The 12,617-nt window shown below is 36.8% G+C and overlaps 1 long non-coding RNA gene across 1 annotated transcript; it reads left to right on the top strand.

Moving 5' to 3' along the window:
• Positions 1 to 5,124: 5,124 nt before the first annotated feature.
• LOC148364941 (uncharacterized) lies at positions 5,125 to 11,030 on the top strand. Its single transcript, XR_015850446.1, has 3 exons — positions 5,125 to 5,419; positions 7,542 to 7,670; positions 10,623 to 11,030. It is a non-coding gene; the product is annotated as an uncharacterized LOC148364941 (long non-coding RNA).
• The last annotated feature ends 1,587 nt before the right edge of the window (positions 11,031 to 12,617 follow it).

Below are 12,617 nucleotides of genomic sequence, written 5' to 3'. Positions count from 1 at the left end.
TCTCTGAACTTTTTTTTCTTACACATAATGTGTCAGAGGGCTGGGTCACCCATCATACAGCAACATGAACAAAAAATGTATACAATTGACATTCCCATAAAAAAACAAAACAAAAAAAACTTGATTACCGCTTCCGGGTTATCTAGTGGTGGCAGTTTTGTGTTGCTCACGTCGTCGCGACTACGAGATTGATTCAGATTCTTGCTATATCAGAATTCTGGACTGAGATTTTTCATCTTGAACAGCTGCTCTCCTCCCTGACATTTGATCTGCAACCTCAGTGGAAATGAAATCTAAAAACACATTCTATTCTATTGCATATGAATGACCGTTATTTTATGTTGAAAATATAAGGGGATGATGTCATGATGGTCTGTAGTTTGCAATAGTCTTTGATATGTTCAGCCCTTTGAGACTATTTGTGATTAAGGGCTATACAAATAAACATGACTTGACTTGACTAATTGATACATTTGGTTTTAATAAAATGGTTGCTGTGCCCACTCATCAAGATAGGAATACTCTAGACCTTGGGGTGTAGTAGCCTCAAATGTAACAGTGTTACCGTATTCCAAACCCATCTCCGATCATTATATTGTTAAGTGTGAGGTGCTGTTTAATGTTTACTGTGATAAGGAAAATGTAGGCATTAGAAGTCGCAATTTCCGCCTCGCAGCGGCATTAGCTTTAAAAGAACTATTACCCACAGTAACTGCGGCTTTCCCTTTGTACATGAGGTCTGTGGGCTCACTTACAAACAACCGCTTAATACTGCTTTGGTTACTGTTCTTGATTCTGTGGCGCCCCTACGGCATACATTTTGACCTAAGAAGCATGCACCTTGGTTTACTGAAGAAACCAGGACACTTAAACAAGGTTGCAGGAAACTTGAACGAAAATGGCGCATTACCAAGCTGGAGGTCTTCCGACTGGCCTGGTGTGACAGCTTGATGGAAAATAAAGTAGCTCTTGCCTCAGCTAAACCATCATTTTTTCTAAAATTATTGTTTTACATAAACATAATCCAAAATTTTTGTTCGACACAATGGCGAAACTTACCCGACAGCAACTTAACCCAAATAGTTCTACTTATTCTGCTAATGACCTTATGGTATTTTTTAAGAAAAAGATTCAACTCATCCGGAATGAAATCTTAAATCAACGCTCTGCAACCCCGTCCTACCTCAAAGATGAGGAGGTGTTAGGCGAGGACTGTGTCGGCGGTTGTTCAGAAACGTTTTCCAGTTTCAATGATTTGTCCCTTGATAGTCTTACACAGATCGTCAGTAGGGCCAAACAAATGACTTGCCTGCTTAATCTGTTTCCAGCTTTACTGGTGAAAGATCTGTTTGGGATCTTAGGGCCTTTAGTTTTAAATATCATTAATATATCACTATCCTCGGGCATTGTTTCGCTAGCCTTCAAGTCTGCCGTCATTAAACCCACGCTTAAGCGACCTAACCTTGACCTGGAAACCCTAGGTAATTATAGGCCAGTGTCAAATATGCCATTTTGCGCAAAATGACTGGAACAGCTAAATTAATTTATAGTAGAAAATCATCTATTTGAAACTGTCCAGTCAGCATTTAGGGCAAATCACTCTACTGTGACAGCCTTGGCTAAAGTAACCAATAATCTCCTTTTAGCAATATATTCCGGTGCCTTGTCAATGTTACTGCTGCTGGATCTCAGTGCTGCTTTTGATACTGTCAACCATAACATATTACTTGTTCGTCTGGATTGCATCGGTATCTCAGGAACTGAACTCTCGTGGTTTAGGTCCTACCTGTCAGACAGGACGCAATGTGATAATGACGGCAATCTGACCTCCAAACACTCTGATGCCCCCTGTGGTGTTGGCCCCCTTCTTTTTAGTATTTATATACTTCCGCTTGGTGATATTATCAAGTATAATATTAGTTTCCATTGCTATGCAGATGACACTCAACTGTATCTGCAACGGGAGACAACTGGACAGTTCAATTGTAGAAATCTGAAGGCTTGCCTTACAGAGATTCAAGATGGATGTCACTTATTTTTTTGCGCCTTAACCCAGAAAAAAACGGATAGGTTGATTATTGGTCCAGCTCATTTTCGTGAGTTGTTTTCAAACACTGTCCTGAACCTAGACAAATGTAATATCACCCATTCTGACTCGGTCAAAAATCTAGGTGATATATTTGATCCTAATATGTTGTTTCAGTTACACGCTAAAAATATTACTAGAATAGCTTTCTTCCTCCTCCGTAATATTGCGAAGATTCATTCGATGCTGTCCTAATCAGATGCAGAGGTTCTAATTCATGCGTTTATGACTTCTCGGCTCGATTACTGTAATGTATTGCTTTCTGGTCTCCCGATGTCTAGCACCAAAAGTTTGCAGCTGGTTCAGAATGGGGCATCGAGTCTCTTGACTAAGGCAAAAACGTTTGAGCATATTATTCCTGTATGGGCCAACTTAAGATGTGACTTCAAGGTTATCTTACTAACATATAAATGTTTGCATGGACTTGCATCTCTTATCTCTCATATTTGATTTCCCCCTTTGTTCCTGCACAGAGCCTCCACTCTGAAAATGCCAGTTTATTTGTGACTCCGAGAGCCAAGAAGCCTGCAGGCTCAAGAGCGTTCTCCCCGGTGATTTGATTTGGAATGCTCTGCCTCCGGAGATAAGATCTGCAGCCTCAGTGGAAGTTTTTAAATCTAGACTTAAGACACACTTCTGTTCAAAATCTTATGATTGATGCTTACCTCATATTTTGTATTGTCTTGTCTTTTTCAGACTGCCTGGCTGGTGGTGATACGAAGGAGAAGGACATTTTGAGATGAGTCAGCGGACCAGCGTCTGGATCTGAGGCATGTCACCTGCATCGACCAGCCGGAAGAGATGAAAGCTGCGTCGTTGTTGTTAATGGACTTTTTGGAGTAGTTTACAGGATTGGGGCACCGTTGCTGTCATGCAATTTTCAGACAAATTTCAACATGTTACGTAGTGTTCTCTTTTATTGATGTTTACTATGTTTGGGTACTGTGACCCAATGCTAAATCTATTCCACCCTCGTCATCCTGGAAAAGGGAATACCACTTGTGAGGCCCCTTCTAAAGGTTTCATTTTTCCTTACGCTGAGGTTTTGAGTTTTTCCTTGCCCGCATGTTGGTTTAAGATCAGGCGACGGTGTCACTGTAATCCTGTGCAGTCCTTTGATACATTTTTGTTATTAAGGGCTGTACTAATAAATATGACTTGACTTGTGTCAAAGATAGTCATTATTAAGACTCTTTGGTGGCTGTATTTAGACAGATAAAATACATATATTGTTAAAAACTACATCGTGATAGCAGCTGCAAGGTACTCACGAGGCTCCTTGTTGGTTGAAAAAGGGAAAGAGAGAGCCCAAACGGTGGGCGTGGTTTATTATACGTCAGTGAAAACAGTACACACATGAGCACGACTTCACAATAAAAGAATATAAGATTGATAAACGTACAAGAGATATAATTAGACTGATTATTGAAACGTTGTTTTATGTGCGTGTGTGTGTGTGTGTGTGTGTGTGTGTGTGAGAAAGGTTGTTTTTGTATTTAGAAATATAAAAACAAGTTATTTTCATTAGACTGAATTCTGAGAGATTTACATCCAAAACGGCCAACTTGTCAACTTGACACATAAATAACAGAAGAAACAACAACAAAAATGATGTCAGGGTCAAACAGAGTTGCCGGACACAACCGAATGTTTGATCTTACATTACACAGTTGCTCAGTCCACAATTAGTAGATTCTGATCATCAGATCATCAGCTGTGTGGAATGTGGTGTAATAGGTAACCCCAAATATTAAAACCCTTTATTTGTCCATTTGAAATCAAATCTTTCTTTCACCTTTATTGGACATTTCCCAGATAACATCATTGCTACTGATTAACTCTAATTAGTCAAATACCCAGCTACTTCCCTATATACTTTAAGGTTCTCCAAGAGTGGTGGTATTGATAAAGAGGGCTCTTTCAGCATTACCAACAAGTCATCTGCAAACAGTGATGTTTATGCTCTCCTCCTCCCTCATCTAATATTCCCCTGATTTGCTCATTTTGTCTTATCGATTCTGCTAGTGGTTCTATGCTTACTGCAAACAAGAGTGGACTTAAACAGTCCAGACTCCTCTTTTAAGATCAAAGTAGTCCGAACAGTGACCACTGACTCTTCGCCTAGATTTAGGATGTTTATAGATTATTTTCACCCAATCTACAAAGTTTTGTGGGAATCCAAAAACTATAAGTGTTTGATGTAAAAAGCTCCATTTGACCCTGTCAAAAGTTGTTGGGCCTTCAAACTCAGTAACATCAACTGCTGGGCTTTATATTGTGTGCTCAAAATTATGTTTATATCCTCCTCAGATTGTTTGCACCCTGTCTTACCCAATAAACCCTGTTTGATCCGTTTAAATCAATCCTGCTAAGAATTTCCGCAGTCTTTTTGCCATTTTGCTTGTAAGAATTTTTAAATTGTTAAACAGTAAACTAACTGGTCTTTAGCTTTCAAACAGCATTGGACCTTTTCCTTCTTTATGCAGGACTGTTATGATGTCTTCTGACCACAATTTGAGGGGATCTCCTTTTGTTAGCGCATAGTTAAATACTTTAAGTAGTACTAGTGTTAATTATTCCTTAAATCTTTTGTAGAACACCCCTGGGAATCCATCCGTTCCTAGTGATTTATTTATTCTTAAGGTTTTTGTTGTATCCTGTATTTCCTGTTGTGTAATGGGGCGTATAATTTCTAATGTATCCCCTCCTGATAAAGTTGGTAAATGTAGATTTTCCAAAAAGTTTTTGTGCAGTTGTAAAGTTGGCCCTTTTGGATATGTGCATTTTTCAGAATTCAATGCAATGAAAATAACTTGTTTTTATATGCCTAAATATAAAAACAATCTTTCTCACATACACACACACACATAAAGTAACGTTACTATCATCGGTCTAATTACATCTTTTATACATTTATCAATCTTATATTCTTTTATTGTGAAGTTGTGCCCATGTGTGTTCCTTTTCCTGTTTCCTGCTGACAAATAATAAACCACACCTACGGAGTGGTTGTTGCAGCCCGTCAGGGACACAGCCGGGGGAGCATGCCGTTAGCAGGGCTGCAGCTACCACGAAGTAGTTTTATAACTTAATATCTGTTTTTATTTGGGTAATAGCCACCAAAGAGTTTTTATAATGTTTAACTTTGACAATTGGTGCCGAAACTTTCCGGATGGTCTTCGTTTTTTGCCGATTCAGAAGGATTCAGATGAAGAATTGAGAGCACATGAAACAAAAGCTAAATAGCGGATAGCAACCGAGGTTAGCATTCGAAATGCGTTGGAATCTGCTCAAAACAGGCTCCATTCGAGACAGATTGGTGTACTTACTCAGGTAAAATACATTTATTAATATATAAATTTGGAATAATTTTAAGATGAAGCCATTTTTACAATAAGGAAATTGAATTTACCACAGTGGGCGAAAGGCATCTAAGACAATACGTATATTGTAAAACTCAAACCAATTGGTTTGTGACAATCCCAGATGACTGAACCCGTGCGGGAAGGAGGAGGGAAAAAAACTCTCCATCAAACAAAAAAACGACCCCCACTGTGGAGGAAAAAGATAACAAAATGACTAAATAAACTGCATGGCTTCAGATAGTGTACACTGACTAAATTAAATTAAGCTAATTTTTGTGGGCCCTCTGTCTATGTCTCATGTTCCGTTCAATGCTGTGAAATGTTTTGTATTCTATCCTGTATCCTTATTTTTCCTGTCTTATGTGTTGTTTTGCGCTAACGTTTAATCAGCCCACGTAACTGAAAGAAAAAATAAAGAAAAAAATCAAAGAAAAAAATAAGAAAAAGAGAGTTCGCTTTGGACGATAAGAATCGTTTTTATTTTAAAGAATAAGACCGTTGAAAATGTATTGTTTTAGGTGGAACGGATAGCACATCTCGTAAGGAATTTTCCACTTTATGGAAAATTGGCATTTCACACGAACAGTGCGCAACGTAATGACTGCGGGCCTACGGAGTTCCCAAATGTTTTTTTTTTTCTGGTCCAAATTTTTGGGGGTTTTTCAATTGGAAAACGATAAATTCAGGAGTGAAAAGTTTAGAAAAGTTATGTTTGAGTTATTTTAGATGCGTTAAATTAAGTTAATGCCAGAATAACACCAAGAAAAGATAAAATAATAACAAAAAAAGATAAAAAATATTCCGGTATACGGTTCAAAATTGGAAAATTAAGCACTGTGAAGACGAGGAAAAATCAAATGGAGTGAATTGTAATGGATTAATTTGAGATAAAAGCATTTTTATACAAAAAAATTGAAAAAGCGCGAATAAACACTTTCTTTTCAATGAATATAGAGAAAAAAATAATTGAGTGGAATACAAATGAGTAAGATGACTCGTTGTAAAACAATAAACATCATTTTCACATTAAATAGGTGAAGCTAAAGAAGTAGATTTAATTGGTTTGAAGAAAAAAAAATAAAATTAAGTGAGATGGTTATACTTCAATTTCCCATTAAACTGGTGAGCTAAAAAGCCAGTGTGAAGGGGCGCAGAAGGAAGGAATGTTATGTTGAGAATGGATTGTTGGCAGAGCAAGTAGGGAAGTTACAAATAGAGAAAGATAGGGGTTAGTAAAAAAAAGTAAAAAGGGGAAAAGAAAGTAAACATTAAGGAAAAAAGAAAGAAGGAGCATACAAGTAAGAAAAGGAAGAAATATATAGGGGAAAAGTTAATTAAATAAAAAAAAAATGTTGAAAATTGGGTATGAAAAACTTATGACAAAAGTATGAAAAACAACACATTATATAGTGTTTTTGGAATTCCTCATCTTCAAAGTGAGGTAAAGAAACAGAGAAGATATGGTTATAGGTATAATTAATACAATATTTACACAAAAAATATTTGCATGTAGGATGTTTCATACAGTTGAGGTTTGTGTAATATGCATTTGGTGAAAAAATAGTCATCGTAGTGCATACAATTGTCAGCATTGTGCAAAACATATAACAGTATTTTTATAGATAAGCTATAAAAATAACACTAAATTATTAAAAGGATGAATATCTAATTGAAGGCAAATAAACATAGACATAACATACTGTTTTGTTTTAGAATAAGAAGATACATACCACACAATACATAAAAAATATATTATAGAAAAAGATGCTGAGCACAGTGGTAAACAAATTCATCAAATACATTTTTCCACAATTGGGTCAGAATTAAACCTCTAGGGTTTAATCCAGCCATTTATTTGCAGTTAACTAAAAAAGAACAAGAAATGAGATGGCAAAGTTTACAATAACATAAATTCTACTACAAAAACAATATAGTAATACTATACAAACACTACACTATTTTATTGCCACAATAAGAAATATTATAGACTACAGAAATATTACTATGGAACTATCGTGAAAATACTACAAAGGAGGTAAGGTAAAATTTGATTTTACAGTAAAAGTGTTGCACTAACTCTGTTTTATAAGTTTTAGAGATTTGGTTCATGTCTCATTTGGACTCAACCCATGGCCCACCAAGGAGGAAACGGAGGATGGAACGATGGGGAAAGGTAGCACTAATAACGATGATGAAGATATTACATGGCATGAACAATGGTAAGTGAAATACCAATTTTGATTATATTAAAGGAGTATGTCAATACTAAGGGCGTTATAGGTGAGAAACCAGAAAATGTTTTGTGTTCATATGCAGCTGGTATGAACCATAAACATGATAGATATATCTCATGAAATGAAATGAAATGATATGCATTTATATAGCGCTTTTCAAGTCAATGACTTCCCAAAGCGCTTTACAGTGTGCTTCACATTTCCCAATAGCGGCCTTGCAGCCATGTAAGGCGCTAACCTGCTTATTGGGGGTATTGGGGGTTCAGTGTCTTACCCAAGGACACTTCGACATGGAACACAGACGAGCTAGGATTCGAACTGGGATCCCTTGATCCCAAGACGAGCGCTCTACCTCCTGAGCTACTGCCGCCCCATCAGCTGCACCGCTTGTCCTCAGTGGGGTGGCGGGAGTGCTGGAGTCCATCCCGGCGATCATCGAACAGTGGATAGGGCACACCCTGAACTGGTTAACAGCCAATTGCAGGGCACACAAAGATAGACAATTCACTCGCTCATTCACACTTAGGGACAATTTGGAGCAGCCAATCCACCTGAAATGCATGTCTTTGGAATGTGGGAGTAAACCGGATAGCCGGAGGAAACCAACGTAAGCACAGGGAGAACATTCAGGCTCCGCACAGGAAGCCCGGTGGCTGGATTTGAACCCACACAGGAGGTTCCCAAGGACTTAGAGCTGTGCCGCACACGCGCTAACCACGCCGCCGTGCTGCACACACATATAACACGTATATATATATATATATATATATATATATATATATATATATATATATGAAATCATTTTAAAACTGAACTTTCAATAATGATAATGTGATAGATGTAAAAAAATAGATTGATAGAGATATTGTAGTGTACGGAGTTCATTTTGCCCCTAAGGGATTCTGAATTCCGTGAACTAGCTTGCTAGGAGATTTATGGATCTAGACAGAGATCTATGAGACCCCAAAATTTAGTGATACCAAGATAAAAGTTGTGAATCAGTGACAAATATAGTAGATATCTGCGTATTCAGTCAGTTTTGATCATCAAATTATTAATTTATTTCCTGCATCTAATTGTTGATGGTAATAGGGATTGGCCACAGGCTTGTCTTTTTCCATTTTCTACTTCCATACTTCCTTAACTTCCTTGTACAACATAATTCGTAATATCAATCATCAAAGCAAATGAGCTGTTTGAAAACAGGCTCTCTTTAATGAATTGAGCCAAAAAAACGTTTGTCTAATAAAAAAAAGACTGACTTAACCTTCGCTCAACAACAATTACAACTAACAATGACGTAATCTCGAAGCGATGAAATCTCGTTAGCTAAGATCGGCGTGCAGAAAAATAAAAACTCATACCGCAAAACTAAAATAACGATGAAAAGTTTGTAGTGCAGTAAATCTTTGTTAAAAAGTAATTAAATGATAATGACAATTTAAAGGAAAAAAAAGTTGCGTCCCCAGCATAAATGCGTCCAGGACACAGGTACATGGGCAAATGAAAACACTGAGTGTATAATACAAGATAATTATACAGAATAGTTTAAAAAGAAAGAATATTTAAGTAACTAAACTAATCATTTCTGGTTGAATATGCGAATAGCAAAAGGGTAAGAACTTTTAAGACGTGTAGTTTTGCTCCCAATAGAGCAAGGACGAGTAAAGCAAAAAAGATGACTGGAAACCGTTCATAATTTTAGTGTCCATCTTCTCGTTCGTTATAAATGGACAAATTCAAAAGAGGCGTAATACGTACAAAGATTATCTCCTTAGTTTTTTCTCATACTCAACAATAGATTACTCTCAATAAAATAATGCACACAAAGAGCAGGTGATCTGAATCATTTCAAATAATCAAAATTTTGAAAGAAGTTTGAAAATGACGGCAAATTAACACAGAAAAGACAATTTGAGACTAGAAATCATTTATAACGTAACTGAAGCTATTTCATTCACTGGATGAAATGTTTTTTTTTAAAAGAAAAGAAAAAGAAAAACACGAGTATTAATAGTCTGGCCAGATCATGTTAATTTGTATAACCTTAATCACAAGGGATCTTGAAGGGTTGCATAAAACAAAGACTTGCATAAAGCAAATACTAACGAGTAAAAACAAAGACAGTTGCGCAGAATAAAATATAATAATATAAATACGAGTCAACAAGATAATTCATAAGTGACAATTATGCATTGCTTTATATTGAATCAATAACAAAATATTGATTATGATTACAGAGAGAGGAAAATATAATTAGAAAGTTTTGACATTGAGTTCGATTTCGCATTTTTTGAGATTTTTTGAGATTTTTTCATGTTTATATAGAGTGAGGGTTTGGAATTTTGATGAGTTTTAGCCCAAAGGAGTAGATCCTCTGGTAGGACAATTGATTCCACACAGATTTTTTTTAGAATGAGTGTTACGATTGACAAATGATTAATAAATGTGTAACAAATACTGACTTATAGTTTGGTTAAGTTAAAAGGAAACAGTGTCTATGGAAAAGCATTTTTTTATAAGACAATGAGAAACAAATTGATAAATCCTGGAAAGGATCATAGGAATTAAAAATAACGGATTAATTGATTTCAAGACATATCATGATAATTTAAAAATATAACTGCACGGGAAATAAATAAACTAAGATGATGTCTACTAGTACTTAAATTTAGAGACAAATTTAAGACATTGAATAATCCGGCTAATTTACTAAAACATCCCAGTACGTAAGCACGATAAAATTGATGAAACTCTAAGTGCCACTGAATTCCACAAAAGACTCTTTTTTTTTGAAAGTCAATGCACTCTCCAAAGGGCATATCAACCTGTCAAAAAAAGATCATAAACAAAATGTTATTTGCTGTGATGGGGAACACAGTTGAGAAAAATTAACAAAGACCTTATTCATCCATTGTCTGCGCCGCTTATCAACAGCGAGGCCAAGAGGGTGATGGAGCACATCCCAGCTGCGCTCATCAACAACGAGATCACGGGGGTGATGGAGCACATCCCAGCTGCTTTTCAGACAGCTAACAGGAGATACCTGGACTCGTTGTCAGTGGAACTGACAAAAAAAAGACAATAAAGTCAATTCGTGTTTGACATGGACACATTTTGAAAAAGTACTTTTGATGGGCCAAAAGCAACATTCAAATGGTGAATGTAATGTGGAATATGCATATCAAAGACTGAAACACAACAACATTCAAGAATACGTCTGCTTGAAGTTATATTGTCTTGTTAATACAAAGTGTATATGTACACGGGAAAAATTGATAAATTTATCCTGCAAAATTATAAATACTATCTTATTTCACTTGTATTTATGAATAGTGAACTGAGGTTTTTACTCAACAGGGGGGAAATTTTGAGACATTCAGTAAAATAAGAGTTAAAACCTAGTTTTGTCCGCAATTAATGAAAAATTGTCTTCTGAATAAGCTTGCCAAATAACGTTTTTTTGAAATTCACAACAGGGTGGGGGGGAAGTAAAGTTGGCCGTTTTGGGAATGTGCATTTCTCATAATTCAATGCAATAAAAATAACTTTTTTTTTTATATTCCTAAATATAAAAACAATATTTCTCACACACACACACACACACACACACATAAAGTAACGTTTCAAGCATCAGTGTAATTACATCTTTTGTACGTTTATCAATCTTATATTCTTTTATTGTGAAGTCGTGCTCAAGTGTGTTCCTTTTCCTGTTTTCACTGACGAATAATAAACCACGCCTACAGTTTGGTAGGTCTTTTCGCCAAGAGATTCAGCCGTGTGATGCATAGGCAGCAGCTATCACGAAGTAGATTTATAACTTAATATCTGTGTTTTACTTGTGTAATACAGCCACCAAAGAGTTTTTTTAATGACTGACTTTAACAATCTCTGGGAAAGATTCTTAGTCAGCAAAACCCAAAATGCAGAGTCAGCTTTTCTTGGGCTGTTTTCACATCCGGAGTGACCTACCTGACTGCCTGCAAAAGATGGTGTTGATAATCAATGTCTTTCTGTTTCAAGGAGAGTGGGATGTCTTTCTGGAACTGATACATCAGTTCCAAGTCAGCTTTTAAAAAATCATTTTCACATAACCTCTTGGCTATATCTTAACTATTTTATACTTCAAGAAAAAAAATGTCATCTTCACTGCTGGCATTCTCACTGCCAGTTGCACTGACTTTCCAAGATGTCGGGACGTTCTAAAGTGATTAAAATAAAAGCCACCATCAACACGTTGTCCAGATGAAAAGGAAAGGGATAACCAAATCAGCCATAGCAAAACGACTTGATTGTTCCAAATATGTGATTTCAAGAATATTGCGTCTTTACAAAACCAAAAACTTTTTTTTTTTGTAAAATGCCATTAGTCATTTTGTATTAAAAAAATAAAAGAAAATAAAAAAAATAAAAAAAAAGGTAGTACCATGACATAGGCAAATTCATCCATTATCTTCCATGAGGGCAGAGCAGCCTCAGCAGGCAGGCCCATACCTCCCTATCCCCAGCCGCTTCTTTTAGCTAATCTTGCGGGATCCCGAGGCGTTCCCAGGTCAGCCTAGCGACAGTTTTTCAGCTCAGCTCCCTCTTCACCTCGATAGACCGCCATGACTGCAGATGCTGAACAATACCCTGAGATACTCTCAACTCCTCCACTTGGGGCAGGATCTTATCAACAACCGGGAAGGAGCATGCCACCCTTTTCCGGCTGAGTACCATGGTCTCAGACTTGGAGGTGCTGGTCTTCATTCCGACCACTTCACACTTGGCTGCGAATTGCTCCAGTGAGAGCTGAAGATCAAGTCTTGACGAGGCCAACAGCACTACATATTCTGCAAATAGGATAGATGCGATGCTGAGGCATCTTCAACCATTGGAGCAAAGTCACCACCAGGTGGTGATTAGTTGTGGCTCCGACCCTCTTTTCAC

Source organism: Urocampus carinirostris, chromosome 5, assembly GCF_059441175.1.
Source record: "Urocampus carinirostris isolate Australia breed hairy pipefish chromosome 5, RoL_Ucar_1.0, whole genome shotgun sequence".
NCBI classification, from domain to species: Eukaryota; Metazoa; Chordata; class Actinopteri; order Syngnathiformes; family Syngnathidae; genus Urocampus; species Urocampus carinirostris.
Note: the sequence above shows the minus strand (reverse complement) of the source record. Positions and strands in the feature narration are given on the sequence as shown.